The sequence below is a fragment of the Panthera tigris genome, chromosome D3 (genome assembly GCF_018350195.1).
Source record: "Panthera tigris isolate Pti1 chromosome D3, P.tigris_Pti1_mat1.1, whole genome shotgun sequence".
Classification (NCBI taxonomy): domain Eukaryota; kingdom Metazoa; phylum Chordata; class Mammalia; order Carnivora; family Felidae; genus Panthera; species Panthera tigris.
In genome coordinates, this window is record NC_056671.1 from 38,571,197 (window position 1) to 38,590,805 (window position 19,609).

At 43.5% G+C, this 19,609-nt stretch overlaps 1 protein-coding gene and 1 long non-coding RNA gene across 11 annotated transcripts in view; one reads left to right on the top strand and one right to left on the bottom strand.

Annotated features, from left to right (window-relative positions):
* Positions 1-1,094: 1,094 nt before the first annotated feature.
* On the bottom strand, positions 1,095-15,132 carry LOC122232481. The gene is made up of 3 exons (XR_006209809.1): positions 14,987-15,132; positions 2,264-2,412; positions 1,095-1,615 (listed from the first exon to the last, which is right to left on the bottom strand). It is a non-coding gene; the product is annotated as an uncharacterized LOC122232481 (long non-coding RNA).
* The window catches only part of EPB41L3 (erythrocyte membrane protein band 4.1 like 3), a 146,755-nt gene continuing 139,238 nt past the window's right edge, over positions 12,093-19,609 (top strand). For 2 of the 10 annotated variants that reach the window (XM_042961823.1, XM_042961822.1), the window contains exon 1: positions 15,229-15,338. The gene's annotated coding sequence lies outside the window, so the exon portion shown is untranslated. Of the gene's footprint in view, positions 12,174-15,226; positions 15,339-19,609 lie in introns of those variants that run through there. The other 8 variants (XM_042961819.1, XM_042961821.1, XM_007089477.3 and 5 more) reach the window with 6 other exon arrangements.

Sequence of the window (19,609 nt, forward strand, 5' to 3'; positions counted from 1 at the left end):
ATAGACGGTCGCGGACTGTCTCCTACGTGCCAGGAGGTGTGCTAGTTGGGGACATACTGGTAAGCGGAAGCAATGCCGTCCTCAATCTCATGAAGGGAGACAGTGGTTCCTTCGGAAATCACACACATACACAAGCACAATGCATTGTTGCAGTGGAGGCAATGCTGGAAAACAGAGGGACTGGTGCTATCAGAGCCCCTAATGGGGATAGGTGACCTAGTTAGGGAATGGCAAAGGGGAATGGAAAAGTGGCCAGTCGGCTCAGAGCAGAGTTAGGGGTATGGTTCAGGAGCCTGGAGAGGACTCAAGGCATTGAAGCTGCATTCGTGGGTGTTGTCCTCACCCTGGAACAGTGGGATGGGAATGTTCAAAGCAGGGGGCCACAGCATCGGCCTTACATCTCTGAGAGTTTAAGCATGCTGGGGTGGGTGGGGGGAGGCTGGATTAGAAATCTGACAAGAGATTATTATAGAACGGAGGGCAAAGATGGGGCGACGTGGGCAGATCCAGGAGATGAAGGTAAAATGCAAAGGAGTTGGTAATAGATCTGATAAAGGGGTTGAAAGAGAGCAGGTGCCAGGAAGAGACCAGGGTTTCCAACTTTCGTGACTGAAGATTGGTGGTGTCATTCACTAAGCTCTCTACTACCTGGTGCTAGGAGTTTTTTCAGGTTTTTTTTAAAGGGTTAATGTGTCATGCTGTGCATTCTGGAAAATACAAATATGAGTAAGAGATACTCGCTGCCCCCCCCCTCCAGAGCTTGCAGTATAGCACTGGGGGGCAGGGAGAGTGGTTGAGATACTCTGTCTCCTAAAACTTATTTAAATTATGGCTGTTTCATAAAGTTGGCAATGGTCACACACACAGATCTTCCTTCCAGGGGGGTGGAGGCCTTAGAACTTGGGTGCCCTGGTAGACGAAGAGCCTGGGAATGAGGAGACATTCTTGGCAGAGGAAGGAATGGCCTGATGACCTTGGAAAGGCACCGTGAATCACTGAATAAAACCTTAATGCAGACCAAATGGAAAAACACAGTACAGGCTTCAAGCTTGAAATTACAGAATTGAGAACTCATCTTTCATGGGCATGCCAAGTACAATCAAAAGAAGTGAGCCATTTATTGGGCACAAGTGGGATGAGAGTGATTTGTGAAGACAGAGGGTACGTTGCAACTTCTTTTCCTCCAGCAGCCTTTTAAAAGTATTCACTGCCCGATCGTTGCTAAATCTTTATAAGTATCACCATGGCAACCATTGATATGAAAAATAATATTAGCCTGGACACTTCCGCTTCGGTTGATCTGACATTTTCCGCCACTGATGGTCAATTTCATTGTTTGTGCAGATGAGTAAGGAGGATCCTGCTTGGATCCTGTCAGATTTTCTTTTGTCCTGGGAAGATGAATGCTGGTTAAATCCACCCGGATGTTAAGTAATGACCCAGCGCCATTTTGGGGAGGTGTGGCTTTCCCATCTTTTCATCTCTGGGGACGTGGTGGGAGGTGCAGCCGACTGCTGTCATCTGTGTTGGTTCAGGGATGAGGATGGAGAGTGCTTTAGGGTGGCTGGGAGATTTTGCCGAAATCACTTCCACCAGTGGGCGTGGAGGAGGGACGCTGCGTAGAACGATGCAAACACTTCTATCATAGGCCCACTGTTCTTTCTTGTATTTAGTTTCTTCCTTCTGAAGCTCTTCCTTCTAGTGTCTAAAACCAATCTGGGGCACCTGACTCCTCAATTCTGTATTTTCTATTCCTCTAATCACTCTTCTCCCCAGAGTCTCACATTTTATAATCCCTACTGCTTTCTTCATTCCTTCATCCAACAAATTCACGTTGAATGCCTTCCCTACACCAGGCACTGTTCTAGGTAGCTGGGACACCAGTGAAAAGGGGCCCAGAACCCGTCTTTGTGGGACTTAAGCTGAATGGTGGGAGACAGGCAATAAATATAATAAGGAAATGGTGAGTATGTTCGGTGATAAGGGGAACCAAGTGGATAAGGGGTAGGAGTGCTGGGGTAGCCCAGGCCAAGATTTAATAAGCTTATCGGGGTAGGCCCTTTCGAGAAAGTGATACATGAGCAGGCACGAAGGAGGTGAGGATGTTAGCACAGGACGGAGAGAAGCCTGCTCATCTGAAGAGCTGCAAGGCCAGGGTGAGTGAGACAGGCAGTGTGGATGGGAGATGTGCTCAGACGGTAGTGTGAGATAGCATGCGGTGGGATGATGCAGGTCCGGGGGCCTTTGGGGCCTTTGTACGTACGTGTATGACTGACACGATCCGGTTTGTTCTACTGGGATCACAACACCTCTTTGGAGAATGACTAGAAAGGACCCAGGTGCAGAAGAGAGAAATGCGGCGAGGCTGTTGCAAGAACCAGGCGAGGGACAATGGTGGCTTGCGTCACAGTGCTAGTGGTGGGGGTGAAGAGAAGTGGTTAGATTCTGGATAAATTTTGAAGGTAGGGCCACTAGGATTTACCGAGGGATCGGAGAATTCCCCTTTGGTCTTTTTCTCAAGCTGTAAGGAGTAGGACAATGCTCTTGCTTAGTAAAATCGATACAAATCTATATAGGAATTCCACTCATGCTGCCACTTTTTAAATTTAATATTTCCCTTCCTGTAGAGGAAATCCCAACTGAACATATATGGAATTCTGTAAGAACAATTTAGCATCATGGTTAAGAGCACAGTTTGCAGAATAAAATTGACTGGTCCCAGATGTGTGACTAAGGGCAAGTTAGTTAGCTGCTCAGTGGCCTCAGTTTTATCCTTCCTAAAATATGGACCATAAGAGCTCCTGCCTCATAAAACGGTGAGGAATGAAGAGAAAATACACATATGAAGTGCTTAAAATCATGTGGCGTATACTGTATTAAAGAAAAGTTAATAGTAATGGTTATTATTTTATTAGCATTTGCCTTATGTTCTTTCAGTAGCTTCTTAAACTATAAACGACCTGAGTATTTTTTTCTATATTAGCGTTCTTAGAGACCTTTCAGAGAACTTTTCTGTTCTCTAAAATGTCCCTGGTAGTAGAGAGTCATTCCTTAACTCAGTGCTTCTCTGCATTCACAGTGAATGCAATGTTTCTCATTGAAGTGCATTATTGTACTGTAAACTTCCCATTCTTGAAAGTCAAAAAGCACAGTTGAGTATTGGCGATTTCATGAAATCTAACTAAATATGTATGTATGTGTATGTATTTGGTTCTCTAGTTAGAGACCTTACAGGTCCAGCTAAGGAGTCAGATCACCCAAGACCATCCTGGTCCTACTGGCCATTGTGTAACCCTGGACACGTTGAACCTGCTTCTGCCTCATTTCCCCATTCTCTAAAATAGGGGGGATCAGAGAATCTAACTCCCAAGGTTCTTGTGATGGTGAAAGGTAGTCTCATAGAACAAGAGCTTGTAAAACAGCTCTCGCACACACACACACAAAATGATCAAAACATTTTGACTCTTAGTACAAATAATGATCCCTGGGCTGGGTGCCATGATGTACTATCCCAGTGCCTGCCTGAACCCTCCTGGGGAAAATGGCTAGCTCCCATTCATAAAACATTAGGATTATATTTATTTAGACATGATTTCCTATAGACCCCTCTAATTTTTTTCAAATATTTTTCATGAGTTTCATCAAAAAGTACATGCTGGAAACGTCTATTAATTTATCACTTAAGATAATCATGAGTGCTCATGTGTATTTTCTCTGTCTCACACAAGAACTTGGAATAAAACCATGAATGATAATTTTTTTCTTTGGAGTGTTTGAAGAGCTGTTGAAATCTTCGTCATGATATTTAGTGTGTTAGGCGTTCTTTATGCCTGTTGTTAAATATGCCATCACTTTACTGACACATTACAATGAAGTGGGCAGCCAGCTATAGTAATGGGTTTCCCCTGAAAAGTGTGAGTACCAACAAATCTGATGGTAGGCATGACCAGGAAACCAAATGTGTTCAAAAAACCAGCTAGTTTTATAGAGGATAATGGGTACATGCATGTGTAAGCCGATGGTTTTTATCAAGTACTTCAGGTAGTCTTTCAAAGGACATAAATAGGTAGCCAATATCTGCTAATTAATTATTAATAATCTATATTAATTCTATTAACATTTACTTTTATGGCACCTTTCTTTTGAAGAATTATGAATATTCAATTTTGTGATTTTTACTCCTGTTCTTCCACTCTGACTACACATAAAATTCATTTGGAAAAGGTTAAAAAAAATACTGATACCTGGGTGGTACTTTCTAAAGGTTCTGATCTAATTGGTTTAGGGTGGATCTCAGGCATCAGTATTTTAAAATTATACTTTTAATTTAAGCTTTTTATTATAAACTATGTCAAATGTACACAAAGTAAAGAGAATTGTAATAATAAGCCCATATGTATCTATCACCCAGGCATGATTGTGAACTTCAGTTGCTATCTTTTTTGGGTGCCTATGTGGCTCAGTTAGTTGAGCATGGAACTCTTGATTTTCAGCTTAGGTCATGATCCCAGGGTCGTGGGCTCAGGCCCCATGTCAGACTCCGCACTGAGTGTGGACAGTACTTGGGATTTTCTCTCTCTCTCTCTCTCTCTCTCTCTCTCAGAAGATAAAGAAAGGAATACATGAAGTTTAGTTGCTGTTTTTTAAGTGTTCCTGTAAGTGATTCTTCTAATGTATAGGCATGGTTGAGAACTATCACATGATTCTATTTTTTTAATGTTTATTTATTTTGAGAGGGGATAGGGGCAGAGAGAGAGAGGGAGAGAGAGAGTCCCAAGCAGGCTCTGCACTGTCAGTGCAGAGCCCAACGCATGGCTCCATCTCCCAACCCCTGAGACCACGAACTGAGCTGACATCAAGAGTCAGTCACTTAAGTGACTGAGCCACCCAGGCGCCACCCCCCCCATCACATTCTTCTAATAAAATAGAAAATGGAAGGAATAATTTCAATGCATATTGATAACAAGAAAAGCTGAAATTTGCCCCAGGCCACATATCATGATTTTAATGTATCATCTAGTACTCTGTTCATTGAGCCCTAATGGTGTTCATGGGCATATATGTAATATGGTAGGTGTATGCCTGATTTTGTTAAACAGTGGAATAATTTGGGAATGGGCATTGAAACACCTGGAAAAAATTCAGGAAAAGGCTTGAAATATAATGGTTTCCTAGGTAGAATTTTTATACCTTGACTCAGTATCATCCTCGGCCACCTAAGGTCACTCTGCAAAACCTGGCTCAGAGATAAGAAGGGTCTGATGAGTAAGGGTAGGACAAGTAGATTAAATTTATTAAGCAGAGAAAACATGTGGGGGGGGAATGGACGGTGGATACTGTCATCAGATTCGCAGAGAAAAAGCCCTAAGCCAATGGCAAATGAATCTCAACCTATAGCAAAGAAGTTTTGTCGGAAATGCCATAACATGTAATCTGTTATCAGTAATCTGTTATCTGTATATCAATCTGTGTGTTTTAATGAAGTCAACGTTTGAGGTTCTACCTCAACAGTGAGGCATTGTGGACAATTCCTGGTTTCTGAGTGGCAAACACTTGGAAAACAATTTGATCTCAGAGTTGGACATAACTTTTTTTTTTTTAATTTTATTTTATTTTTTTTTAATTTTTTTTTCAACGTTTTTTATTTATTTTTGGGACAGAGAGAGACAGAGCATGAACGGGGGAGGGGCAGAGAGAGAGGGAGACACAGAATCGGAAACAGGCTCCAGGCTCCGAGCCATCAGCCCAGAGCCTGACGCGGGGCTCGAACTCACAGACCGCGAGATCGTGACCTGGCTGAAGTCGGACGCTTAACCGACTGCGCCACCCAGGCGCCCCCATAACTTTAAATATGACATTGCCAAAGTGCCCACCTGACGGAGGACTCTATTCTGGGGCAATACTGACATTATGGTATCTCTTTGAACATCCTAGGCGGAGAGCCTACTGCTCATAGGATAGCCTGATGCACATTTCAATAGCAACCCTCTTTTATTGAGCTGAAATCTCCTCATTCTTTAACATCTCTTTTCACGAAAGAAAATATTTCTGCTGCCCCCAATGCTGTCTAGTTACCTAAATATAGGTAGATGTAGTGCTAGAATACAATTTTTCATGCTTCTAAGTCTCATCGACTATAAAATTAAAAGAACCTTACGAAGCCAAATGAAAAATGTAAGACCCTTACAGTAAACCATTAATTTAATGGGATTAATGATACTGTTTTTCTGAAGCAAAATTCTTCAGGTTGTACTTAAGGGTAGAAAGATATAGCCTCTGGTCAATTTCTTTATTTATTGTTCATTAGTTTCCACTCATCAGTGCAGGGGGTGTCTGTTTGCATATGTATGTTAAACCAGAATGTATTCATAATTGAAAGTCTCCCTTTGCAGGGTTTGAGATCGTCAAGTCTCACACTTAACCAAAACTGCCAGCAATTAGTTCTCCATTTCCTGTTTTAATGAGACATCCCTTGGCAACTTTGTAAAGATGTTTTGTGCACTTGGAAATTAAGGTCAGAGTTGTAGTTTTACTGCAATCTTCAATAAATGGGCATCTAATCCAATTATTGCTGGAATTGGGTACAGAACAATCTTTCATTGTTATTTATTACTATACTTACTGCTAATGAACTGCTGTTGCAAATTGATGCATACGACAGGATCCAAGCAATAACTCTTGCAAAGTGCGTGCTGACTTGCAGTGTAGACTCCCTTTAGTTCTGCTCACCTCTATGCCTGACTGAGGCTAACCTCCCACCGCTTGTCTCTGTTCCAACTTCTAGGAAACACCTGGCCTAACACTACACTAACTTTGTCACCTGCGGGATTATTGTTGTGTGCTGGTCTCCTGGGTCCTGGGACCTTGTTAAAAGTGTCTGCTCTCTGGACTCCAGAGGTTCTTTTTTTTTTTTTCTTTTTTTTTTTTTACTTTTATTTTTGAGAGAGAGAAAGAGACAGAACACGAGGTGGGGAGGGGCTAGAGAGAGAGGAAGGAGACGGGAGACACAGATCCAAAGCAGGCTCCAGGCTCTGAGCTGTCAGCACAGAGCCCGACGCAGGGCTCGAACTCACGCACCCCAAGATCATGATCTGAGCCAAAGTTGGATGCTTAACTGATTAAGCCACTCAGGCACCTCCAAAGATTCCGCTTTGCTTAGTCTAAGGCTGGACCCAAGAATGGGTGGTATTAACAAGCACTCTGAGTGATTCTAATGTAATTAGTGTGAATACTTTTATGACTCTCCAAGATTATTGTTGACATGAAAAGTATAAAATTTCAGCTCTTTCCAAACAACCTGGATTCAGAAACTCTGGCATCCTTCTCAGATTTGCCATCAGCTGCAAATAAGCCCACCTTGCATGTTCCAAGTTCACCTTGAACAGGAAAGAGTCAATAGCAGAAGCTTTTTAAAAAATGGCTTTGACCTATTAAACACCAGATTTATTTCAAGGGACACAGATACTCTAGATGATATTTTCCTTGATTCCCAGAATACTCTAGATGCTGTGGACTAGAGTGGAATCACATTTTCAGGTTGTACCCATGCAGTTAAAGTATGTAAGTACAGTGAGGTAATTGGAAAGGGGGAAAAAAAGTGCTGGAAAGCAGGAATCAAATTAAAAAGCACAGCTGACATTTTTCTTGGTGTAGTTCTAGCTGTGTCCCTTTTAATTTATAAAGTTAATTATGGCATGTTTGCCTGAAGAGGGTAACATAAACCTGGAGACAAAGTTAAGTTAATAAACCAGACATATGAATGTGTCTTATTACCCGGTTTTTTTCCTTCTTCAGCTAATTCTTGTTGATTGCTGTTAGGAAAAAAATATAATAGCTGGTTAGGATTATTTACAACTTTATAGGAGACTGAGAGGCTTGCTGGCATTTATTTTACGTCCTTTGGGGCAAAGTGATTGAAATGTTAAGTTATTCTTAGTATAACCCAATATCGATCATGTTTGATATATCACAGTAGTCTCAGATGGTGATAGTTTGGGAGTTGAATTTAGCAATTTTATAGGTTACCAACTTCCATTCTTTATATTTTGCCATTATATATAAACTGGCCAAATATAGTCTTAATGGATTTTTATTTTTACTTAAGGGGAGAAGAGAATTGAGCATTTAAATTTTATAAAGAACCAAGGATTAGAATAACCTTAAATTTTTAAAAAATTATTCTATTTAAAAGTGCTGAGATTTCTAAAATTTACTTGAAATGGAAAAAGTAAAAAAAAAAAAACTTAGTAAGTTTTTGTATATTTTAATACAGTGGAATTTACACAATATGGATTGGCCCTACCTTTATGACTAATATTTTTACAAGAGTATAACATAAAGACAGAAAGGAGGCAAATACGAAATTCTGATGAATAGGAGTGATTTTTTAAAGTGATGTGTAGGCATGTCTAAACTTGCTTCTTCGCATGTGTACATATTTTTGTACATTTTATGCTGCATTTATAATTATTGGTGGTTTTTTTACTTCATTTTGCATCTGTGCTCTGCATGTATACAGACCCCAGAAATGATGTATACAAACCCTGAATGAAGACAGCATCTGGAAGCTTTAACGAGCTATAAACTTGACACTATTCTGAAACCCCAGAAATTCCTAAACAAATTTTTATTTCATTAGAATAAGCTTGTTGCTTTTGAATGAGGCATTAATCCCCATACTTCCCTCATTTGTTGTCCCTGGTAAGGCTGTGGCTGAAGACTTTGTATCCTGATTTCAAGGACTTGATATGCAATTCAGGCGCCTGACATTATCCTGAGCATACAACACGCCTTAACTAGTTACTGCAAATGTGGCTAACATTTTACTAAAACATTCTAGCTTGAAAAACAGTCAACTTGAAGTGCTGGAGAATACGGAAATTTTAAAAAGTATCACAGTGCTTTATGTGATGGTAGTCTGAGGTTGTCAAAGAAGGCAGATGAGTGTTGTATGTCTATTAGAGTGGCCACATTCGTAGGGTTTGGTGGGTCTTTGATACTCTTCTAAGCCTCATGCTGGAGGGCAAAGTTCTGATGTATTCACTGGACAGATTCTTTGCCATTTCTTTCTGGGGTCTTGTTGATGAGGCTGACCGTAGGGCCGTGATACAATCTGCAAATTCTGCCCTTGCCGTGGCTATCGGGTTGGAGTTCTCTTTGCTCAACAGATAGCAGAGCAGAATACCGATACCAATGAGTCAGTATGCTGATGACACCCGTGGTTGGGTAGAGGTTTGGGGACATCCTGTTTCTATGGTTTGGGGTGAAGTTTCACACACATCTTTTACCAGAAGTTAGCTATACCCCTCTTCTCTGTACCATGGCTAGATATCTAGATGGCTTGTTGGCCTTCAGTAATATATTCCGTGTGGAGTAGAATAATTTATTCTACTAGATGGATGTGGCAGGGTAAGCCTTAGTATGGTGCTTGAGACCAGAACAGGCATCCTGAGACGTGGGCTGGAGTCATGGAATCCTTGCCCACGTTTCTTGGATTATTTCGGTGGATAGAGTAAACTGGGAATCTGACGGACTGGGTTTGCAGGACAAATCTCTACTAACTCTAGAACTGTGTGAAAGGTATTCCCTCAACCTAAGAGCTGCATTTCTGTAACTTACTGGAAAAGCACCAGAAGGGGTTTCATACTGGTAAGAATAAGGGCTTCTCTAGGGTTACAGGTGGCTTCATTTTTGGTAGTAAGAGGGATGCAGGGAGAAGTTAGTCTTTACGAAAGAAAGCAAATCCAACTGTAATGGGATCATCACCCTGCTTTCTACTTAATTTTGTTACTTTCCTTCTCTTTTCCATGTAGAAAAGCGCATAATTAAGTTTCCCGATAAGAGTTAAAAAAGGTTTTTCGTGATTGCTTTTGCTCAGCAGGTATTGACAAGTGATCGTGTCTTTTTATTTTATAGACCCCTAGTATTTTTGAAGCATAAGGAATGTTGGAGACAGGCTCTTATATCATACATAAGGAAACTCAGCCCTCAAATATAGTGACAGTTGAGCCCATTGGTCAACATCCATTTATTTAGCAAAAATGTTCAGGGCTTGGCTTGCAATGTGCTCAGTGAGGCACTGTGGGGAGACAGAGAGGACTATGAGGGGCTCCTGCATATTAGTAAGGTAGAAGTAAACATTTATTACAGAGATAGGAGCATGTTCCCGGTAGAGCTGAATGTTGTACATGAGTTTTTGTTTGGTATTTTTCGATCTGTGCTAGGAAAAACAAAAAAGACAAGCTGAGAGCCAAAGATTTGCATAGCAGTTGTTTCCCAGATTTACTGTTTAACTATGAAGCAGTATGGTTTTTACTCCAAAATTTGAATTCGTGGGATATTAGGATAATTAGCTAGGTACTTCTAACTTTTAAAAAAATAGTATTTAGTATTCTCATGTTTTCTCCCAAGGAAATAGACATCTGTACGTTTTTGCTGATTTTCTCCATCACCAGAAAGAATACGATTTGTGAATCAGGGAGAAAACAGTTTGCTTTCGATTTAAAAAAAAAAAAAAAAAAAAACAGCAGAAATATGGCAATAAAGTGAATGAAAATATGAAGCCATCTGTGTCTGAAATGATAATGTCAACTTGGTTTTTGTTGTAAACAATACAATTTGTTCAAGTCCACTTCTAAAGGAGAGCGTTTCACACAAACATGGAAGAAAAGCCTTTCTTCATTCACAGATCTGACATGCCACAAAGCCATATACGTACAAATCTGGTATGTGTTCTCCTGTAGCCCAGACAGAAAATTAATACGGGTAGTCCCCAGATATATCTTCCAGCATTTGAACTATCACCTTTATCTGTCACTTGACACTTCAGGTCCTTGTTACCCGTGACACTTGAGGCAATGCCAACATCGCTTCCTATCAGCGTCTTGTATTTGCCTATGCATTCTCCAGGTCACCAGCTTCTTTTTCCTTTGCCAGAACTTAAGCCACATTCTCTTGCTTCGAATTTCCCAAAGCTGCACATCTCCCACAGGATGCAGGTTCGGAGACTCCATAGCAACATAGCAACCGTGATTTTCCAACCTTCTCTCCCACGCCACCTGAAAAAGGCCCCCCTCCCCCTTTCTAGTGCTTTTGCCCTGTCCTAGAAACCCAGGCCAAGTCTCCCCACCTCCAGAGCCTTCACTCACAGACCAAGCCTGTTAATCTCTGCCACAGGCTTTGATTCTGCACCACATCTTTGGCACCCAATAGTAAATGCCATAGTTTTGTGAATCCATCACCCGCCTCTCTCCCCTTAAGTGAGAGGGTGCGTCCCAGAAAGGGTGACCAGGACTATTTAAAGAGGGCCTTAAACACTTTAGTAAATATGCCTTGGCTGCTTGGCTGGAGTTCAGGTGTTGTGACCCTACTCAGAATAATTTCTTTCACTTGTAAATCAGAGCATCCGCCCCCTCCTCTCCCTTGCTGCTGAAAGCCTGGCCGATAATGACTTGCTTCCCTGAACGACTTGGAAGCTTGGGAGACCACCTGTAACTTGTGGACTTCTATGGTGGGAGGTGGGAGTCGGGAGGCGGGAGCTACCAAAAGACAGAAAACCTCTTCCGTCCCCCTTTTAATTCAAGTGTTCCCTATTAGCTTAATATTTCTTGAACACCCACCTGAGCAAGAGGCCACCAATTTGAATTTCATCTTTAAAAAAAAAAAAAAAAAAAAAAAGGAACATTACTGCAGTCCCTGAGCCTATAAATTACTCACCTGCTGGTCGGGACACCCTCCCCCCGCTCTCACAGGGACTGTCTGGGAGGCGTGAGGAGGGGACAGAGAGCCGGGGCAGTAATCTCAAGTGAAGACCCAAAGGCTAACGCTATTGGCGACTGTCTCGAGGCGTTGTCCCCGCGTCTGCTACCCCTGCGCCAGGATGGAGGGGCCAGTTACAACCTAACTGTCCTAAAGTGCCGCGGTGGCCCCCGCCCCCGCAGCTGGGAGGCGAAGGCAGGACGCCGCTGGCTTGCTCTGCGCCGGCTCTGGGCGTGTGCCCCCGCCGCAGCTCCGCGGAGCCTCCGAGCCGCCTGCAAAGGGGGGCGGGGAGCGGCGGCGAGCAGCCCGCGTCTGCGGCTTCCTCCCCACGCCCGAGCCTCCTGCGCACAGCCGGGAGGACGCGAGCCCGAGCCTCGTCCCCACGCCGCGGCGCGCGGGCTCCCTGCCCAGCCGAGGTAACTTTTCTGGCCGCCGGAGCGGGGGGATCCGAGGGGGGTCTCCGGCTTGAGAGGCGCGGAGGACGAGCCGGAGGCCGGGGGCGAGGCGCGCGGGGTGCGCGGCTGACGCGTGGCTCCGGCGCCGCACGGCCGCCCGAACTGCGGGAGCCCGGCCCCGGAACCCGCCTGCCCTCCGGCCGGGACCCCCGCGGGGCCGGGCCGGGCCGAGCCGGTGCGCTGCGCGCCGCGCCGGGGACGTGCCCGCTCCGCCCGCCGCTCTGCAGCATCGGCTGGGCCGGCGCGCGGAGCCTGAGCACCGGCCTCCGGCCTGGGGGCCTCCCCCGGAGCCCTGGCCGGGAGGGGCGCCCGTTCCCCCGTCCCTTCTGCACCAATTTGCCCAGATCCCCCGTTTGGGGCGCCATGTTTTAAGTTACCCCTCGGGCCGGGGCGAGAGAGAGGCGGGCTGCGTGGGGAGGGGCGGGGGACCGGGGGCGACACTGCGGCGCCGCCCGGGGAGGGCGGCCGGCCGGCGGGAGGGGCCCTGCGCTCAGCGCGCCGCGGTTTGCGGGCTCGTCCGGGTTGCCTGGCGCGGGCGCGGCGCGGGGCCGGTAAGGTGCGCTGGCCACAAAGCATCCCCGCTCGGGAGCGGGCCGGCCGCTTTTATGTAACTTGTCGCCTTCCTGGAACTGGGGCGGCGTCCCCCGGACGGCGGCGGGGGCTGCAACCGGCCCCCTGGGGGAGGAGGAGGGAGCGTCCTAGAGAGGTTGCTTCTGGCCCGGCACCTGCGGCGCCCCCAGCCCCGGCCTGAGCTCCCCTTGCCCCCTGCATTGGAGCCGGAGCGCGGGGAGGCCGAGGGGCGGGGAGCCGCACTGCTCACCTGGCGCTCGAGGGACTGCGAGCGGCCTCGGGAGGTGTCTGCGAGGGCGGCTTTGCGACGCGTGGGGGTGGGGAGGCCGGGGCTTCGGACCGCGCGAGTCGTGGTCTCAGCCAGTTCCGGGCGGGTGTTTCCCGGCTCCTGCCGTGGGGGCTCGCTCTCTCGGCTTTCGCCTCTCATCTCGCCCTACTTCTTCCCCTCCCCCCTTTTCCCTCTCGGCTCCATCCCCCGCCAAGTTCATGGCTTCTGCAATGCGGTGGGTGTGGTTACCTAGTAAATTGTAACTGGTCCTTTGCAGTGCGAGCAGTCTGTTCTTTCGGGGGTTTTATACCTACGAATCCAAAGTTTTCTAGGGTTTTCTCCTCCAGTTGCAGCCAGGGTTAAAGTTGGAAAGAGATTGTTGCGAACAGAATGATAAAGAAAACATGTGGTATTAATTACGTGTGGAGGCTGGGCTGGGAAATCCTGAGAGGGCCAGGCAGTCCAGCTAATGCACTGCTTCCATTACGTGTTTAAGTTGGTGTTTCAGTGTTTTTACATTAGTCTTGCAGTCCTGCAGAATTGCTTTTGCAGATATCCTGCCTGACCTTTTTGGGGGCTCCTTTCAGGCTCTCTGAGGTGGCTAGGTGTACTGGTGGTTCCCTTCGTTAACATTAACATCCCTGATGGCAGAGTCTTCACTCTTAGTCCTAAGAACATTCTTTTTAAGTTTTACTCTGATACTGAAAGTCTCAAGGGATCAAACATTATAAAATTACGCTTATACCTGGGAGCCCCGGACCCAGGGCCAATTGCTGCAAATTAAGCAGAGAAGCCCCATTAGGAAACGGGAGCACATCAAGCTTGAGTGAACTCTGGGGAATAGGAGGTGATTTATATCTTGGCTCAGAGTTTTTAAGAAATGCATCTTAATTTTGGTTTCAAACTTTAAAAAAAAACTTTAGTTGGCTTAACAAAGTTGTGAAAGGAAATAAAGGCTAGATTGAGAAACCCAACTGTAATTGGTTAATTTCACAAAGCACTGATAAAAATGTCTGAATACCAAAGACTTATTTGCATTATAATTTTCTGATGGTTTTGAAAAGCAAAATATATCAGATGCACAAGTTACTGCATCAAGTTTAGCTAATCCACTTCAGGCAAATAATTTTTTGCAAAAAAGGACGTTTTGTGAATGATTTATCAGTAACAAAAAAAGTAGCCACTTTAATTTGTAATACCCCTTTTAGGTGAAGGATTGAGAAGATACAGGTCAAAAATCAGTGTCTCAGCAAACTGTTTACATTTAATTTTCAAGCCATTTCTTCGTGAATGTGATTTAGGCAGTTTTTGTCAATTCCTTACAGTGCTTGGACTTTGGCCAGCTTTGAATTGTGTTGAAACAGAAGACCAGGGAGATAGATAGATATATAGATATATATAGATATATAGATATATATAGATATATATGTATCTATATATCTATATATATATATATATTTTTTTTTTACTTGATCAGAAGCTAGTTTATACATATGTTGGTTTTTTAAAATTGTTTGGTCAAATGCACTAGGGGCTGCCCAGATGGAAGAGGGGCAAGGCTTTGTATATCGAGAGATGTGCTATTGTCATTATCTTGTGAATCTTTTCTGGATTTACTATATGTGGGATTAAAATATGGCAGGAACTTTTTGTCCAGGGTATTGTCTTACATGTTGTAATATACATATTCATCTTCTGCTTTAAAAAAGTCTTAAAATTCACAAATTAGAATTCGTGTCCTCTCCATGAAGTAAAACTGCAAGAGAGGCTGAAAAATATACATGTTTCTCTTCTGTGAGAATTTGACTCTAATGAAGAGAGAGGCTTCTGATTTACTCGACTGCCCTGATCCTCTTTAATTCCCATAGTGTCTTCCAAGTTTCCAACTACAGTTTCCCCCCCTGAATGTCAGCTTTATTATGGAAGATAGACTTACTATTGAAAACCACGAATCAAATTCATCTTTAGCACCACTTCCTTTTAGAGAGATCTTGGGTGGTACAGTTGCTACATCTTTCAAAAGGCGGGCTAGCTGCTAATTTGTTGGGAATTCATCAGACACTCCTGAGGGTTCTGCTGTCATTTGCCTTGGCTGCAAAGAATTGTGTGCTCAGAAGGGAGAACTGGAGCAGTGAAGTCATTGCCCTGCCTGGTGTTGTGACATCACTATGGCTCAAAGGAAACAAGGGTGGGGCAGGCAAAACCAGACGGTCTGAAGCATCTTGCTGCCTTTAACTTTGCCTGATAAATGAATGAGACTCCTTTCTCAAGTTGAACTGCGCCATAAGGTATTGTGAATTCGAGGCTGTGTAGGAAAGTATGTTCCATAGATCAAAGAAGAAGAGGTTTTTTTGTGAAATAGTAGAACCCATTGAGTATTCCTTTTATGGGGGAAAATACTGTAATCTTTAAGAAGGGTCATTTCAAAAATTATCTAGAGAGCAAGAATAATGAGTCTATATAATTATGTTTATGCACAGAGCCAATGTATCTTTGTTTTTTTTGTTTTTTTTTTTTGCTATTCTTTGTACTAAAAGAGCATTCTTATTCTTGCTAAATTTTTGGTTTAGGTAATTAGCGTTGTGTTTTAAAAGTAGCTGTGGTCTATAAAGATAGTGTATTTTCTGGGTAGGCAGTATTCTGATTTATTTTTAAGTGATGTGATTGCAATTGGCAACTGGCAACGATGGAAAAAGCTAGAGATTTCACAAGCTTGCAAGATATCTGCAGTGATTTGGGGCAGTTGATTTCCATTTAAAGTTTTGTTTGGCAAATTATTTTATAATTTAACATTTTAATTCTAACTTAGATTTCTGGTGCACAGATGATCACAGACACATTTCCCCCAAATTAGTATTGAATAAATTATAAGCAGAAGTCTGAAATTCTGAAGCTGTAAAGTACATTTCGTGTTTTGATTGCTGAATGCAGTGTGCTGTGAGCATGAAGAAGTGAAGACCTATAGAATGGCTGCAGACCTTCATTGTCTTTTTTTCTGCCTCCCTGGTTAAGATGACTGTCGTGTTTTTCATGTGAGTGTATTATGCCTGTGGAGGCCCTGGGCAGTTCTTAACTGGGTAGCTATTCCAGAGCACATTTCCAAAGCAAGGGGTGGGGGGTGGTGGGGGGGGGAGGGAAGCTGGAAATGGGAAGAATAACACAAGTAGAGAAGTTGAAATTAGATACCAGGACTGCAGATCACTTGGTGGAAATGTCTTCGGTATTGCATTTTTAGACCCGGTGGTGATTGGTTAAATTGCACACTTTAGAATGGTAAGCTTCTATTAGCACCAAACCTCTAATTCTTTTGTAATTTGCAGTAGGGAGAAAAAGCTGACAACTTAATTTTTAGATTGCTGACATTTTGATACGCTGTTCTTGTAGCCCTTCCTTACAGACTTAAAACAAAAAAAGGAAAGAAGCAGAAAGGTCTGAATTGGACCTAGGAAAAAACGCAGTATGTAACCTGCTTCGCGCGTTTGTTTTTTCTCTCCAGTTTTACTTGAGTGAGCGAGTGCCTGATGTGAGTAGGATCTTCTTTTTCTTGGAGCTTCCTCCCCAAACCAAGTACAGGTCTAAACACTTATAGCGTTGAGGAAATACTCTTGGACTTGAATGAAAAATGAGGCCGCTTGTGACTTCTGCCTCCCTACAGAAAACATTTGAAAAGGCTTCAAAAGCACTGCTGCTTTATTTAAAAATGAGAATTATCGGGCCCGTGTGTGCAGTCATTATTTTTCGTGGCATGATCCTTTTCATAACAAGCTTGCTATTCTGCCCATAGCTTGAATGAGGTAGGATCTGGAGGTTTTCCCCTATCAGAGAAGAGAATACTGCAGGTACCAAGAGAAAAAAAGAATGGCTTCTTTAAACGGAAGATCTGCAGGCGGCCTGCTTCCTCTCCTGCCAGCTCTAATTGCTGTCATGCAGGACATCAGTATGGAGGGAATTCTCAGAAGACAAGGAGAGGGATCTCTCTGAGTGAAGTGTGGCAAAAGCTGAAAATGGATTAGGGCTGGGTGACGATCTTGATCCTGACGTCGGACTAAAACAGAAAAACGATTTTTCTGTTGTAGATCTCTCCTCTGCGGTCATTTTTGTACATAGCGTTTACGTTGCCAAACAGGGAGTTTCTGTGTATTTCTGCGAGCCCCAAACTTCATCATTTCTGGGACAAACTTCTATTTTGGCATTTTGACGTGTCTGAAATGGGGATGTGACTTAACAGTTATCCTCAGCCATGTGGCAACTTATTTCAGTGATTGGAGCCTGCATCAGAAATTGGAGATTGGAGGTCAGCTGATTGGAAGAAAATCTCGGAGGAGTAATGGCCCTGGGAAGAAATAGTGCCTCACCAATGATATGTAGGAGATGGCTGTGGAAAAGCACAGACCACAGTAACTGAGCCGGCCTGCCATTCAAAGGAGTTGGAAATCTGACCCAGTCAAGAATTTGTAGGAATACCTTGGCCAGATCATTCTGTTTCTATGTACTTATTTATGCAAAGAATACCTAAATATTCTAAGAGTTCTTTAAATAACTTAAATGAGAATTCCAACGTATGAGTCACAGCTCGATTGGTGGAGTGCTGTATAATGTGATCTCTTGCAACGAAGGAGGTCCTGAATTTTACGGAAGTTGGTTTGTCACTTTGCTATGCAAAATTTTTTAAATACTTTATAGTGCTCAGTGCTTATTGATGTGGCTCATTCTGTGTATTAGCATTATGTTTCTTACGTGTATCCCTTTATAGGAAACCTCTATCGAATGATCTTCATCTTCTGTTTTGGTCCTTGGAAGATGGTCGGACTTTGATTGAGATTTGTCATTGAGAAGACATTCCTGATTAGGACACTCCAGAAGTCAACAGGCCTAAATTTAGCTGGAGTGTGGCTTTTACACTAGGGAGTAGTGGGAGACAAGTTGAAGGAGGAAGAGTGGGGCCTGATCATGGAAGGTTTTTAGATACGAGGCTAAAGAATATTTTGGGCTTTACTGGATAGTGGGGAGCCCATGAGGGAAGTTGAGTAGGGAAGAAGAGTGTTTGGCTGGTGATGAATGTAAGGATATATTGGAAGAATAGGAGTCTGGAGATAAATGGTCTTGTGTTAATGGCCTAATCCAGAATTTTTCCGAAATGCATTGTAAGGATTTCTCTCCTCAGTGATTGATATTTTGGCAACTCCATATATTTTTTGTGGTCACATTTAGTCGGAGATCAGTGGCCCACTTTGGGGCTGTTTAGAGTGGAAATTAGATGTATGGAAGATGGGAAGATTTTCATGCTGCTTATTTATCCTTCCAAATAAAATACCTTTGTTATTTGAGATTTTAAAAATAGTGCTTAAAATGGCTTCGAATATATTCTAAAATCCTGAAAAAGAGAAAAAAAAACCTCGTCCTCTAAAGACAGCTGCTTTTAATATTTTGGGCAAACACGCTTCTGAAGCTATCTCTTGGAATGTATAATATGCTGTAGCGGGTCCAGGAATCGGACACACTTGAGTTGGGCTCCCAGTCTCGCCGTTGGATGGTTCTGTGACCCGGGTCAGGTCTCCCCTTGGAGTCTGTTTCCTAATTTCTAAAATGGTCTTAATGCTTACATCTCCAGGATATGAGTATTAACTGATAGAACACATGCTAAGCACGGCTCATAGTCACTGCTTAGTAAATAGCAGTAGCTTTATTTTGTGTATGTATGGATTCAGATGGGTACATAATATTTTACAAGAATAGATTTCTAGCTTACACATTAATATGTAACCATTTTCTTTTTTATGTAACAGTATGTCCTGGGAAGCTCTCTCCTGTATACAAATCTATATCTATGTTGTTATTTTTAATGGGAGATAATAATTTTCTTTGGGTCCTATGCAGTAAGGTGAAGGATCATTACCTTAATGATAGTGGTTATTTGAAGTCTTGTCATCCAGCCCCTCCTCCTCCTGCTACTTGCCTGTACTTTTCATCATTTGTCTTGTAGCACACACATCAGAGGGCTGCAGTAAAAACAGAACACTTAAGCAAAATTAAAATCTCGAATGGCAATTGTGTCCATCTCAGTGTTGTGTGTGCATATTTAGTTATACTTAAACAGTCGGACTTTAGCCATATGTTTCTTTGTCACAGACGAGGAGTCTGGAGTTCTCTCTTGTCCAGCAAGAGAGTGGATGCGGAAGTGAATACGAGAGAGGCAAATGTCCGGGAGGAGACAAGAGCCCCAGACGGGTTTCATTTCTGTATTTATTGACTACTCAAGATCTTACACACGTGGTGAACGTGAAGGAAACCATCAGACCGTAATCGTTCACTTGTGTATAAGAAGCGAAGGGTCTGGGGGGCAAATGGAGTTTGCGATCAAGGCACGTTGGCACCAGATGGAAAGTTAATTCCTGCAGGTGGTAGAACAAGTTAACTTGTGATCCCACTACAGTATCTCACTAGCTAACCGGGGGCCCTCTCGCCCTGTGGCGGCGGCTTTCCACCCTAAGCTTTTTTCTAACCCATCTATGTGAGCAGGGCCCGTTTCCCCACATTTCTTGATTTCTTTTCACCTGTA